Source organism: Phalangium opilio, unplaced genomic scaffold (genome assembly GCF_054372755.1).
Source record: "Phalangium opilio isolate 3A_F unplaced genomic scaffold, DU_Popi_V2 ptg000009l_1, whole genome shotgun sequence".
NCBI classification, from domain to species: domain Eukaryota; kingdom Metazoa; phylum Arthropoda; class Arachnida; order Opiliones; family Phalangiidae; genus Phalangium; species Phalangium opilio.
The window spans coordinates 10,709,390-10,722,250 of record NW_028324146.1 but is presented as its reverse complement, the minus strand read 5'-3'; the positions used below and the strand labels follow the sequence as shown (position 1 = coordinate 10,722,250).

At 46.4% G+C, this 12,861-nt stretch overlaps 33 non-coding genes across 33 annotated transcripts; all 33 read right to left on the bottom strand.

Annotated features, from left to right (window-relative positions):
* Positions 1–63: 63 nt before the first annotated feature.
* LOC149714014 (signal recognition particle RNA) lies at positions 64–362 on the bottom strand. Its single transcript, XR_016373695.1, has one exon.
* Positions 363–452: 90 nt separating this feature from the next.
* LOC149714013 (signal recognition particle RNA) lies at positions 453–751 on the bottom strand. Its single transcript, XR_016373818.1, has one exon.
* A 90-nt stretch (positions 752–841) lies between these two features.
* Positions 842–1,140, bottom strand: LOC149714012 (signal recognition particle RNA). The gene has a single exon (XR_016373689.1).
* A 90-nt stretch (positions 1,141–1,230) lies between these two features.
* On the bottom strand, positions 1,231–1,529 carry LOC149714011 (signal recognition particle RNA). The gene has a single exon (XR_016373793.1).
* Positions 1,530–1,619: 90 nt separating this feature from the next.
* Positions 1,620–1,918, bottom strand: LOC149714010 (signal recognition particle RNA). Its single transcript, XR_016373694.1, has one exon.
* A 90-nt stretch (positions 1,919–2,008) lies between these two features.
* On the bottom strand, positions 2,009–2,307 carry LOC149714009 (signal recognition particle RNA). Its single transcript, XR_016373817.1, has one exon.
* A 90-nt stretch (positions 2,308–2,397) lies between these two features.
* Positions 2,398–2,696, bottom strand: LOC149714008 (signal recognition particle RNA). Its single transcript, XR_016373688.1, has one exon.
* A 90-nt stretch (positions 2,697–2,786) lies between these two features.
* Positions 2,787–3,085, bottom strand: LOC149714007 (signal recognition particle RNA). Its single transcript, XR_016373835.1, has one exon.
* Positions 3,086–3,175: 90 nt separating this feature from the next.
* LOC149714006 (signal recognition particle RNA) lies at positions 3,176–3,474 on the bottom strand. The gene has a single exon (XR_016373716.1).
* Positions 3,475–3,564: 90 nt separating this feature from the next.
* On the bottom strand, positions 3,565–3,863 carry LOC149714005 (signal recognition particle RNA). Its single transcript, XR_016373988.1, has one exon.
* Positions 3,864–3,953: 90 nt separating this feature from the next.
* On the bottom strand, positions 3,954–4,252 carry LOC149714004 (signal recognition particle RNA). The gene has a single exon (XR_016373754.1).
* Positions 4,253–4,342: 90 nt separating this feature from the next.
* On the bottom strand, positions 4,343–4,641 carry LOC149714003 (signal recognition particle RNA). Its single transcript, XR_016373783.1, has one exon.
* Positions 4,642–4,731: 90 nt separating this feature from the next.
* On the bottom strand, positions 4,732–5,030 carry LOC149714002 (signal recognition particle RNA). Its single transcript, XR_016373769.1, has one exon.
* A 90-nt stretch (positions 5,031–5,120) lies between these two features.
* LOC149714001 (signal recognition particle RNA) lies at positions 5,121–5,419 on the bottom strand. The gene has a single exon (XR_016373693.1).
* Positions 5,420–5,509: 90 nt separating this feature from the next.
* Positions 5,510–5,808, bottom strand: LOC149714000 (signal recognition particle RNA). The gene has a single exon (XR_016373832.1).
* Positions 5,809–5,898: 90 nt separating this feature from the next.
* Positions 5,899–6,197, bottom strand: LOC149713999 (signal recognition particle RNA). Its single transcript, XR_016373744.1, has one exon.
* Positions 6,198–6,287: 90 nt separating this feature from the next.
* LOC149713998 (signal recognition particle RNA) lies at positions 6,288–6,586 on the bottom strand. Its single transcript, XR_016373712.1, has one exon.
* A 90-nt stretch (positions 6,587–6,676) lies between these two features.
* Positions 6,677–6,975, bottom strand: LOC149713997 (signal recognition particle RNA). Its single transcript, XR_016373998.1, has one exon.
* A 90-nt stretch (positions 6,976–7,065) lies between these two features.
* LOC149713996 (signal recognition particle RNA) lies at positions 7,066–7,364 on the bottom strand. Its single transcript, XR_016373710.1, has one exon.
* A 90-nt stretch (positions 7,365–7,454) lies between these two features.
* Positions 7,455–7,753, bottom strand: LOC149713995 (signal recognition particle RNA). The gene has a single exon (XR_016373711.1).
* A 90-nt stretch (positions 7,754–7,843) lies between these two features.
* LOC149713994 (signal recognition particle RNA) lies at positions 7,844–8,142 on the bottom strand. Its single transcript, XR_016373978.1, has one exon.
* Positions 8,143–8,232: 90 nt separating this feature from the next.
* LOC149713993 (signal recognition particle RNA) lies at positions 8,233–8,531 on the bottom strand. Its single transcript, XR_016373752.1, has one exon.
* Positions 8,532–8,621: 90 nt separating this feature from the next.
* On the bottom strand, positions 8,622–8,920 carry LOC149713992 (signal recognition particle RNA). Its single transcript, XR_016373807.1, has one exon.
* A 90-nt stretch (positions 8,921–9,010) lies between these two features.
* LOC149713991 (signal recognition particle RNA) lies at positions 9,011–9,309 on the bottom strand. The gene has a single exon (XR_016373863.1).
* Positions 9,310–9,399: 90 nt separating this feature from the next.
* Positions 9,400–9,698, bottom strand: LOC149713990 (signal recognition particle RNA). The gene has a single exon (XR_016373954.1).
* A 90-nt stretch (positions 9,699–9,788) lies between these two features.
* On the bottom strand, positions 9,789–10,087 carry LOC149713989 (signal recognition particle RNA). The gene has a single exon (XR_016373836.1).
* Positions 10,088–10,177: 90 nt separating this feature from the next.
* On the bottom strand, positions 10,178–10,476 carry LOC149713988 (signal recognition particle RNA). Its single transcript, XR_016373692.1, has one exon.
* A 90-nt stretch (positions 10,477–10,566) lies between these two features.
* Positions 10,567–10,865, bottom strand: LOC149713987 (signal recognition particle RNA). Its single transcript, XR_016373701.1, has one exon.
* Positions 10,866–10,955: 90 nt separating this feature from the next.
* LOC149713986 (signal recognition particle RNA) lies at positions 10,956–11,254 on the bottom strand. Its single transcript, XR_016373728.1, has one exon.
* An 89-nt stretch (positions 11,255–11,343) lies between these two features.
* LOC149713985 (signal recognition particle RNA) lies at positions 11,344–11,643 on the bottom strand. The gene has a single exon (XR_016373788.1).
* Positions 11,644–11,733: 90 nt separating this feature from the next.
* LOC149713984 (signal recognition particle RNA) lies at positions 11,734–12,032 on the bottom strand. The gene has a single exon (XR_016373691.1).
* Positions 12,033–12,122: 90 nt separating this feature from the next.
* Positions 12,123–12,421, bottom strand: LOC149713983 (signal recognition particle RNA). The gene has a single exon (XR_016373700.1).
* Positions 12,422–12,511: 90 nt separating this feature from the next.
* LOC149713982 (signal recognition particle RNA) lies at positions 12,512–12,810 on the bottom strand. Its single transcript, XR_016373727.1, has one exon.
* Between the last annotated feature and the right edge of the window lie 51 nt (positions 12,811–12,861).

The following is a 12,861-nucleotide window of genomic DNA, read 5'->3' as shown; positions in this document are numbered from 1 at the left end:
AAATTTTTGCAAGGATAACAACATGGAAGTTAAAATCACTATCTGAAGTTTAAAAACTGACATAAGAATCGTGTACGTTCGTATTGGTTGCGTTGTGACTCGAAGCTCGCTCTCAGACGTAATCCCGTCACTGCCGAATGCGGGAACTTTTGCCTGCTGCGTTACCGCCCTGAGCCGTTTTGCCCCTCCTTAGAACAACCTGGTGGTCCATAAGCTACCTCAAGACGACCATATTGACACCCAGCTTAACGCGGACGTCCGATCTACACGAGTCCTTGAGTCACAGGAATCCCAACCTCATACCATCCATCGATTCTAGCTTCCAAAGAGCTGGATTACAGGAGAACGCCACAACTCCCAGCTGCAAAGTAAACTCGATTAAAATAATTCAATTTTTGCAAGGATAACAACATGGAAGTTAAAATCACTATCTGAAGTTTAAAAACTGACATAAGAATGTTGTACGTTCGTATTGGTTGCGTTGTGACTCGAAGCTCGCTCTCAGACGTAATCCCGTCACTGCCGAATGCGGGAACTTTTGCCTGCTGCGTTACCGCCCTGAGCCTTTTTGCCCCTCCTTAGAACAACGTGGTGGTCCATAAGCTACCTCAAGACGACCATATTGACACCCAGCTTAACGCGGACGTCCGATCTACACGAGTCCTTGAGTCACAGTAATCCCAACCTCATACCATCCATCGATTCTAGCCTCCAAAGAGCTGGATTACAGGAGAACGCCACAACTCCCAGCTGCAAAGTAAACTCGATTAAAACAATTCAATTTTTGCAAGGATAACAACATGGAAGTTAAAATCACTATCTGAAGTTTAAAAACTGACATAAGAATCGTGTACGTTCGTATTGGTTGCGTTGTGACTCGAAGCTCGCTCTCAGACGTTATCCCGTCACTGCCGGATGCGGGAACTTTTGCCTGCTGCGTTACCGCCCTGAGCCGTTTTGCCCCTCCTTAAAACAACCTGGTGGTCCATAAGCTACCTCAAGACGACCATATTGACACCCAGCTTAACGCGGACGTCCGATCTACACGAGTCCTTGAGTCACAGGAATCCCAACCTCATACCATCCATCGATTCTAGCTTCCAAAGAGCTGGATTACAGGAGAACGCCACAACTCCCAGCTGCAAAGTAAACTCGATTAAAATAATTCAATTTTTGCAAGGATAACAACATTGAAGTTAAAATCACTATCTGAAGTGTAAAAACTGACATAAGAATCGTATACGTTCGTATTGGTTGCGTTGTGACTCGAAGCTCGCTCTCAGACGTTATCCCTTCACTGCCGAATGCGGGAACATTGGCCTGCTGCGTTACCACCCTGAGCCTTTTTGCCCCTCCTTAAAACAACGTGGTGGTCCATAAGCTACCTCAAGACGACCATATTGACACCCAGCTTAACGCGGACGTCCGATCTACACGAGTCCTTGAGTCACAGGAATCCCAACCTCATACCATCCATCGATTCTAGCTTCCAAAGAGCTGGATTACAGGAGAACGCCACAACTCCCAGCTGCAAAGTAAACTCGATTAAAATAATTAAATTTTTGCAAGGATAACAACATGGAAGTTAAAATCACTATCTGAAGTTTAAAAACTGACATAAGAATCGTGTACGTTCGTATTGGTTGCGTTGTGACTCGAAGCTCGCTCTCAGACGTAATCCCGTCACTGCCGAATGCGGGAACTTTTGCCTGCTGCGTTACCGCCCTGAGCCGTTTTGCCCCTCCTTAGAACAACCTGGTGGTCCATAAGCTACCTCAAGACGACCATATTGACACCCAGCTTAACGCGGACGTCCGATCTACACGAGTCCTTGAGTCACAGGAATCCCAACCTCATACCATCCATCGATTCTAGCTTCCAAAGAGCTGGATTACAGGAGAACGCCACAACTCCCAGCTGCAAAGTAAACTCGATTAAAATAATTCAATTTTTGCAAGGATAACAACATGGAAGTTAAAATCACTATCTGAAGTTTAAAAACTGACATAAGAATGTTGTACGTTCGTATTGGTTGCGTTGTGACTCGAAGCTCGCTCTCAGACGTAATCCCGTCACTGCCGAATGCGGGAACTTTTGCCTGCTGCGTTACCGCCCTGAGCCTTTTTGCCCCTCCTTAGAACAACGTGGTGGTCCATAAGCTACCTCAAGACGACCATATTGACACCCAGCTTAACGCGGACGTCCGATCTACACGAGTCCTTGAGTCACAGTAATCCCAACCTCATACCATCCATCGATTCTAGCCTCCAAAGAGCTGGATTACAGGAGAACGCCACAACTCCCAGCTGCAAAGTAAACTCGATTAAAACAATTCAATTTTTGCAAGGATAACAACATGGAAGTTAAAATCACTATCTGAAGTTTAAAAACTGACATAAGAATCGTGTACGTTCGTATTGGTTGCGTTGTGACTCGAAGCTCGCTCTCAGACGTTATCCCGTCACTGCCGGATGCGGGAACTTTTGCCTGCTGCGTTACCGCCCTGAGCCGTTTTGCCCCTCCTTAAAACAACCTGGTGGTCCATAAGCTACCTCAAGACGACCATATTGACACCCAGCTTAACGCGGACGTCCGATCTACACGAGTCCTTGAGTCACAGGAATCCCAACCTCATACCATCCATCGATTCTAGCTTCCAAAGAGCTGGATTACAGGAGAACGCCACAACTCCCAGCTGCAAAGTAAACTCGATTAAAATAATTCAATTTTTGCAAGGATAACAACATGGAAGTTAAAATCACTATCTGAAGTTTAAAAACTGACATAAGAATGTTGTACGTTCGTATTGGTTGCGTTGTGACTCGAAGCTCGCTCTCAGACGTAATCCCGTCACTGCCGAATGCGGGAACTTTTACCTGCTGCGTTACCGCCCTGAGCCTTTTTGCCCCTCCTTAGAACAACGTGGTGGTCCATAAGCTACCTCAAGACGACCATATTGACACCCAGCTTAACGCGGACGTCCGATCTACACGAGTCCTTGAGTCACAGGAATCCCAACCTCATACCATCCATCGATTCTAGCCTCCAAAGAGCTGGATTACAGGAGAACGCCACAACTCCCAGCTGCAAAGTAAACTCGATTAAAACAATTCAATTTTTGCAAGGATAACAACATGGAAGTTAAAATCACTATCTGAAGTTTAAAAACTGACATAAGAATCGTGTACGTTCGTATTGGTTGCGTTGTGACTCGAAGCTCGCTCTCAGACGTTATCCCGTCACTGCCGGATGCGGGAACTTTTGCCTGCTGCGTTACCGCCCTGAGCCGTTTTGCCCCTCCTTAAAACAACCTGGTGGTCCATAAGCTACCTCAAGACGACCATATTGACACCCAGCTTAACGCGGACGTTTGATCTACACGAGTCCTTGAGTCACAGGATTCCCAACCTCATACCATCCATCGATTCTAGCTTCCAAAGAGCTGGATTACAGGAGAACGCCACAACTCCCAGCTGCAAAGTAACTTCGAATAAAACAATTCAAACTTTGCAAGGTTAACAACATTGAAGTTAAAATCACTATCTGAAGTGTAAAAACTGACATAAGAATCGTGTACGTTCGTATTGGTTGCGTTGTGACTCGAAGCTCGCTCTCAGACGATATCCCGTCACTGCCGAATGCGGGAACTTTTGGTTGCTGCGTTACCGCCCTGAGCAGTTTTGCCCCTCCTTAGAACAACCTGGTGGTCCATAAGCTACCTCAAGACGACCATTTTGACACCCAGGTTAACGCGGACGTCCGATCTACACGAGTTCTTGAGTCAAAGGAATCCCAACCTCATACCATCCGTCGATTCTAGCTTCCAAAGAGCAGGATTACAGGAGAACGCCACAACTCCCAGCTGCAAAGTAAACTCGATTAAAACAATTCAATTTTTGCAAGGATAACAACATGGAAGTTAAAATCACTATCTGAAGTTTAAAAACTGACATAAGAATCGTGTACGTTCGTATTGGTTGCGTTGTGACTCGAAGCTCGCTCTCAGACGTTATCCCGTCACTGCCGGATGCGGGAACTTTTGCCTGCTGCGTTACCGCCCTGAGCCGTTTTGCCCCTCCTTAAAACAACCTGGTGGTCCATAAGCTACCTCAAGACGACCACATTGACACCCAGCTTAACGCGGACGTTCGATCTACACGAGTCCTTGAGTCACAGGATTCCCAACCTCATACCATCCATCGATTCTAGCTTCCAAAGAGCTGGATTACAGGAGAACGCCACAACTCCCAGCTGCAAAGTAACTTCGAATAAAACAATTCAAACTTTGCAAGGTTAACAACATTGAAGTTAAAATCACTATCTGAAGTGTAAAAACTGACATAAGAATCGTGTACGTTCGTATTGGTTGCGTTGTGACTCGAAGCTCGCTCTCAGACGTTATCCCGTCACTGCCGGATGCGGGAACTTTTGCCTGCTGCGTTACCGCCCTGAGCCGTTTTGCCCCTCCTTAAAACAACCTGGTGGTCCATAAGCTACCTCAAGACGACCACATTGACACCCAGCTTAACGCGGACGTTCGATCTACACGAGTCCTTGAGTCAAAGGAATCCCAACCTCATACCATCCATCGATTCTAGCTTCCAAAGAGCTGGATTACAGGAGAACGCCACTACTCCCAGCTGCAAAGTAACTTCGAATAAAACAATTCAAACTTTGCAAGGATAATAACATTGAAGTTAAAATCACTATTTGAAGTGTAAAAACTGACATAAGAATCGTGTACGTTCGTATTGGTTGCGTTGTGACTCGAAACTCGCTCTCAGACGATATCCCGTCACTGCCGAATGCGGGAACCTTTGCCTGCTGCGTTACCGCCCTGAGCAGTTTTGCCCCTCCTTAGAACAACCTGGTGGTCCATAAGCTACCTCAAGACGACCATATTGACACCCAGCTTAACGCGGACGTCCGATCTACACGAGTCCTTGAGTCACAGGAATCCCAACCTCATACCATCCATCGATTCTAGCTTCCAAAGAGCTGGATTACAGGAGAACGCCACAACTCCCGGCTGCGAAGTAATCTCGAATAAAACAATTCAATTTTTGCAAGGATAACAACATGGAAGTTAAAATCACTATCTGAAGTTTAAAAACTGACATAAGAATCGTGTACGTTCGTATTGGTTGCGTTGTGACTCGAAGCTCGCTCTCAGACGTAATCCCGTCACTGCCGAATGCGGGAACTTTTGCCTGCTGCGTTACCGCCCTGAGCCGTTTTGCCCCTCCTTAGAACAACCTGGTGGTCCATAAGCTACCTCAAGACGACCATATTGACACCCAGCTTAACGCGGACGTCCGATCTACACGAGTCCTTGAGTCACAGGAATCCCAACCTCATACCATCCATCGATTCTAGCTTCCAAAGAGCTGGATTACAGGAGAACGCCACAACTCCCAGCTGCAAAGTAAACTCGATTAAAATAATTCAATTTTTGCAAGGATAACAACATGGAAGTTAAAATCACTATCTGAAGTTTAAAAACTGACATAAGAATGTTGTACGTTCGTATTGGTTGCGTTGTGACTCGAAGCTCGCTCTCAGACGTAATCCCGTCACTGCCGAATGCGGGAACTTTTGCCTGCTGCGTTACCGCCCTGAGCCTTTTTGCCCCTCCTTAGAACAACGTGGTGGTCCATAAGCTACCTCAAGACGACCATATTGACACCCAGCTTAACGCGGACGTCCGATCTACACGAGTCCTTGAGTCACAGGAATCCCAACCTCATACCATCCATCGATTCTAGCCTCCAAAGACCTGGATTACAGGAGAACGCCACAACTCCCAGCTGCAAAGTAAACTCGATTAAAACAATTCAATTTTTGCAAGGATAACAACATGGAAGTTAAAATCACTATCTGAAGTTTAAAAACTGACATAAGAATCGTGTACGTTCGTATTGGTTGCGTTGTGACTCGAAGCTCGCTCTCAGACGTAATCCCGTCACTGCCGAATGCGGGAACTTTTGCCTGCTGCGTTACCACCCTGAGCCGTTTTGCCCCTCCTTAGAACAACCTGGTGATCCATAAGCTACCTCAAGACGACCATATTGACACCCAGCTTAACGCGGACGTTCGATCTACACGAGTCCTTGAGTCACAGGATTCCCAACCTCATACCATCCATCGATTCTAGCTTCCAAAGAGCTGGATTACAGGAGAACGCCACAACTCCCAGCTGCAAAGTAAACTCGATTAAAACAATTCAATTTTTGCAAGGATAACAACATGGAAGTTAAAATCACTATCTGAAGTTTAAAAACTGACATAAGAATCGTGTACGTTCGTATTGGTTGCGTTGTGACTCGAAGCTCGCTCTCAGACGTTATCCCGTCACTGCCGGATGCGGGAACTTTTGCCTGCTGCGTTACCGCCCTGAGCCGTTTTGCCCCTCCTTAAAACAACCTGGTGGTCCATAAGCTACCTCAAGACGACCATATTGACACCCAGCTTAACGCGGACGTTCGATCTACACGAGTCCTTGAGTCACAGGATTCCCAACCTCATACCATCCATCGATTCTAGCTTCCAAAGAGCTGGATTACAGGAGAACGCCACAACTCCCAGCTGCAAAGTAACTTCGAATAAAACAATTCAAACTTTGCAAGGTTAACAACATTGAAGTTAAAATCACTATCTGAAGTGTAAAAACTGACATAAGAATGGTGTACGTTCGTATTGGTTGCGTTGTGACTCGAAGCTCGCTCTCAGACGATATCCCGTCACTGCCGAATGCGGGAACTTTTGGTTGCTGCGTTACCGCCCTGAGCAGTTTTGCCCCTCCTTAGAACAACCTGGTGGTCCATAAGCTACCTCAAGACGACCATTTTGACACCCAGGTTAACGCGGACGTCCGATCTACACGAGTTCTTGAGTCAAAGGAATCCCAACCTCATACCATCCGTCGATTCTAGCTTCCAAAGAGCTGGATTACAGGAGAACGCCACAACTCCCAGCTGCAAAGTAAACTCGATTAAAACAATTCAATTTTTGCAAGGATAACAACATGGAAGTTAAAATCACTATCTGAAGTTTAAAAACTGACATAAGAATCGTGTACGTTCGTATTGGTTGCGTTGTGACTCGAAGCTCGCTCTCAGACGTTATCCCGTCACTGCCGGATGCGGGAACTTTTGCCTGCTGCGTTACCGCCCTGAGCCGTTTTGCCCCTCCTTAGAACAACGTGGTAGTCCATAAGCTACCTCAAGACGACCATATTGACACCCAGCTTAACGCGGACGTCCGATCTACACGAGTCCTTGAGTCACAGGAATCCCAACCTCATACCATCCATCGATTCTAGCCTCCAAAGAGCTGGATTACAGGAGAACGCCACAACTCCCAGCTGCAAAGTAAACTCGATTAAAACAATTCAATTTTTGCAAGGATAACAACATGGAAGTTAAAATCACTATCTGAAGTTTAAAAACTGACATAAGAATCGTGTACGTTCGTATTGGTTGCGTTGTGACTCGAAGCTCGCTCTCAGACGTTATCCCGTCACTGCCGGATGCGGGAACTTTTGCCTGCTGCGTTACCGCCCTGAGCCGTTTTGCCCCTCCTTAAAACAACCTGGTGGTCCATAAGCTACCTCAAGACGACCATATTGACACCCAGCTTAACGCGGACGTTCGATCTACACGAGTCCTTGAGTCACAGGATTCCCAACCTCATACCATCCATCGATTCTAGCTTCCAAAGAGCTGGATTACAGGAGAACGCCACAACTCCCAGCTGCAAAGTAACTTCGAATAAAACAATTCAAACTTTGCAAGGTTAACAACATTGAAGTTAAAATCACTATCTGAAGTGTAAAAACTGACATAAGAATCGTGTACGTTCGTATTGGTTGCGTTGTGACTCGAAGCTCGCTCTCAGACGATATCCCGTCACTGCCGAATGCGGGAACTTTTGGTTGCTGCGTTACCGCCCTGAGCAGTTTTGCCCCTCCTTAGAACAACCTGGTGGTCCATAAGCTACCTCAAGACGACCATTTTGACACCCAGGTTAACGCGGACGTCCGATCTACACGAGTTCTTGAGTCAAAGGAATCCCAACCTCATACCATCCATCGATTCTAGCTTCCAAAGAGCTGGATTACAGGAGAACGCCACAACTCCCAGCTGCAAAGTAAACTCGATTAAAACAATTCAATTTTTGCAAGGATAACAACATGGAAGTTAAAATCACTATCTGAAGTTTAAAAACTGACATAAGAATCGTGTACGTTCGTATTGGTTGCGTTGTGACTCGAAGCTCGCTCTCAGACGTTATCCCGTCACTGCCGGATGCGGGAACTTTTGCCTGCTGCGTTACCGCCCTGAGCCGTTTTGCCCCTCCTTAAAACAACCTGGTGGTCCATAAGCTACCTCAAGACGACCACATTGACACCCAGCTTAACGCGGACGTTCGATCTACACGAGTCCTTGAGTCACAGGATTCCCAACCTCATACCATCCATCGATTCTAGCTTCCAAAGAGCTGGATTACAGGAGAACGCCACAACTCCCAGCTGCAAAGTAACTTCGAATAAAACAATTCAAACTTTGCAAGGTTAACAACATTGAAGTTAAAATCACTATCTGAAGTGTAAAAACTGACATAAGAATCGTGTACGTTCGTATTGGTTGCGTTGTGACTCGAAGCTCGCTCTCAGACGTTATCCCGTCACTGCCGGATGCGGGAACTTTTGCCTGCTGCGTTACCGCCCTGAGCCGTTTTGCCCCTCCTTAAAACAACCTGGTGGTCCATAAGCTACCTCAAGACGACCACATTGACACCCAGCTTAACGCGGACGTTCGATCTACACGAGTCCTTGAGTCAAAGGAATCCCAACCTCATACCATCCATCGATTCTAGCTTCCAAAGAGCTGGATTACAGGAGAACGCCACAACTCCCAGCTGCAAAGTAACTTCGAATAAAACAATTCAAACTTTGCAAGGATAATAACATTGAAGTTAAAATCACTATTTGAAGTGTAAAAACTGACATAAGAATCGTGTACGTTCGTATTGGATGTGTTGTGACTCGAAACTCGCTCTCAGACGATATCCCGTCACTGCCGAATGCGGGAACCTTTGCCTGCTGCGTTACCGCCCTGAGCAGTTTTGCCCCTCCTTAGAACAACCTGGTGGTCCATAAGCTACCTCAAGACGACCATATTGACACCCAGCTTAACGCGGACGTCCGATCTACACGAGTCCTTGAGTCACAGGAATCCCAACCTCATACCATCCATCGATTCTAGCTTCGAAAGAGCTGGATTACAGGAGAACGCCACAACTCCCGGCTGCGAAGTAATCTCGAATAAAACAATTCAAACTTTGCAAGGATAACAACATTGAAGTTAAAATCACTATCTGAAGTGTAAAAACTGACTTAAGAATCGTGTACGTTCGTATTGGTTGCGTTGTGACTCGAAGCTCGCTCTCAGACGTTATCCCGTCACTGCCGAATGCGGGAACATTTGCCTGCCACGTTACCACCCTGAGCCTTTTTGCCCCTCCTTAGAACAACGTGGTGGTCCATAAGCTTCCTCAAGACGACCATATTGACACCCAGCTTAACGCGGACGTCCGATCTACACGAGTCCTTGAGTCACAGGAATACCAACCTCATACCATCCATCGATTCTAGCTTCCAAAGAGCTGGATTAGAGGAGAACGCCACAACTCCCAGCTGCAAAGTAATCTCGATTAAAACAATTCAATTTTTGCAAGGATAAAAACATTGAAGTTAAAATCACTATCTGAAGTGTAAAAACTGACATAAGAATCGTATACGTTCGTATTGGTTGCGTTGTGACTCGAAGCTCGCTCTCAGACGTTATCCCTTCACTGCCGAATGCAGGAACATTGGCCTGCTGCGTTACCACCCTGAGCCTTTTTGCCCCTCCTTAAAACAACGTGGTGGTCCATAAGCTACCTCAGGACGACCATATTGACACCCAGCTTAACGCGGACGTCCGATCTACACGAGTCCATGAGTCACAGGAATCCCAACCTCATACCATCCATCGATTCTAGCTTCCAAAGAGCTGGATTACAGGAGAACGCCACAACTCCCAGCTGCAAAGTAAACTCGATTAAAATAATTAAATTTTTGCAAGGATAACAACATGGAAGTTAAAATCACTATCTGAAGTTTAAAAACTGACATAAGAATCGTGTACGTTCGTATTGGTTGCGTTGTGACTCGAAGCTCGCTCTCAGACGTAATCCCGTCACTGCCGAATGCGGGAACTTTTGCCTGCTGCGTTACCGCCCTGAGCCGTTTTGCCCCTCCTTAGAACAACCTGGTGGTCCATAAGCTACCTCAAGACGACCATATTGACACCCAGCTTAACGCGGACGTCCGATCTACACGAGTCCTTGAGTCACAGGAATCCCAACCTCATACCATCCATCGATTCTAGCTTCCAAAGAGCTGGATTACAGGAGAACGCCACAACTCCCAGCTGCAAAGTAAACTCGATTAAAATAATTCAATTTTTGCAAGGATAACAACATGGAAGTTAAAATCACTATCTGAAGTTTAAAAACTGACATAAGAATCGTGTACGTTCGTATTGGTTGCGTTGTGACTCGAAGCTCGCTCTCAGACGTAATCCCGTCACTGCCGAATGCGGGAACTTTTGCCTGCTGCGTTACCGCCCTGAGCCGTTTTGCCCCTCCTTAGAACAACCTGGTGGTCCATAAGCTACCTCAAGACGACCATATTGACACCCAGCTTAACGCGGACGTCCGATCTACACGAGTCCTTGAGTCACAGGAATCCCAACCTCATACCATCCATCGATTCTAGCCTCCAAAGAGCTGGATTACAGGAGAACGCCACAACTCCCAGCTGCAAAGTAAACTCGATTAAAACAATTCAATTTTTGCAAGGATAACAACATGGAAGTTAAAATCACTATCTGAAGTTTAAAAACTGACATAAGAATCGTGTACGTTCGTATTGGTTGCGTTGTGACTCGAAGCTCGCTCTCAGACGTTATCCCGTCACTGCCGGATGCGGGAACTTTTGCCTGCTGCGTTACCGCCCTGAGCCGTTTTGCCCCTCCTTTAAACAACCTGGTGGTCCATAAGCTACCTCAAGACGACCATATTGACACCCAGCTTAACGCGGACGTTCGATCTACACGAGTCCTTGAGTCACAGTATTCCCAACCTCATACCATCCATCGATTCTAGCTTCCAAAGAGCTGGATTACAGGAGAACGCCACAACTCCCGGCTCCAAAGTAATCTCGAATAAAACAATTCAAACTTTGCAAGGATAACAACATTGAAGTTAAAATCACTATCTGAAGTGTAAAAACTGACTAAAGAATCGTGTACGTTCGTATTGGTTGCGTTGTGACTCGAAGCTCGCTCTCAGACGTTATCCCGTCACTGCCGAATGCGGGAACATTTGCCTGCCACGTTACCACCCTGAGCCTTTTTGCCCCTCCTTAAAACAACGTGGTGGTCCATAAGCTACCTCAGGACGACCATATTGACACCCAGCTTAACGCGGACGTCCGATCTACACGAGTCCATGAGTCACAGGAATCCCAACCTCATACCATCCATCGATTCTAGCTTCCAAAGAGCTGGATTACAGGAGAACGCCACAACTCCCAGCTGCAAAGTAAACTCGATTAAAATAATTAAATTTTTGCAAGGATAACAACATGGAAGTTAAAATCACTATCTGAAGTTTAAAAACTGACATAAGAATCGTGTACGTTCGTATTGGTTGCGTTGTGACTCGAAGCTCGCTCTCAGACGTAATCCCGTCACTGCCGAATGCGGGAACTTTTGCCTGCTGCGTTACCGCCCTGAGCCGTTTTGCCCCTCCTTAGAACAACCTGGTGGTCCATAAGCTACCTCAAGACGACCATATTGACACCCAGCTTAACGCGGACGTCCGATCTACACGAGTCCTTGAGTCACAGGAATCCCAACCTCATACCATCCATCGATTCTAGCTTCCAAAGAGCTGGATTACAGGAGAACGCCACAACTCCCAGCTGCAAAGTAAACTCGATTAAAATAATTCAATTTTTGCAAGGATAACAACATGGAAGTTAAAATCACTATCTGAAGTTTAAAAACTGACATAAGAATCGTGTACGTTCGTATTGGTTGCGTTGTGACTCGAAGCTCGCTCTCAGACGTAATCCCGTCACTGCCGAATGCGGGAACTTTTGCCTGCTGCGTTACCGCCCTGAGCCGTTTTGCCCCTCCTTAGAACAACCTGGTGGTCCATAAGCTACCTCAAGACGACCATATTGACACCCAGCTTAACGCGGACGTCCGATCTACACGAGTCCTTGAGTCACAGGAATCCCAACCTCATACCATCCATCGATTCTAGCCTCCAAAGAGCTGGATTACAGGAGAACGCCACAACTCCCAGCTGCAAAGTAAACTCGATTAAAACAATTCAATTTTTGCAAGGATAACAACATGGAAGTTAAAATCACTATCTGAAGTTTAAAAACTGACATAAGAATCGTGTACGTTCGTATTGGTTGCGTTGTGACTCGAAGCTCGCTCTCAGACGTTATCCCGTCACTGCCGGATGCGGGAACTTTTGCCTGCTGCGTTACCGCCCTGAGCCGTTTTGCCCCTCCTTTAAACAACCTGGTGGTCCATAAGCTACCTCAAGACGACCATATTGACACCCAGCTTAACGCGGACGTTCGATCTACACGAGTCCTTGAGTCACAGGATTCCCAACCTCATACCATCCATCGATTCTAGCTTCCAAAGAGCTGGATTACAGGAGAACGCCACAACTCCCGGCTCCAAAGTAATCTCGAATAAAACAATTCAAACTTTGCAAGGATAACAACAT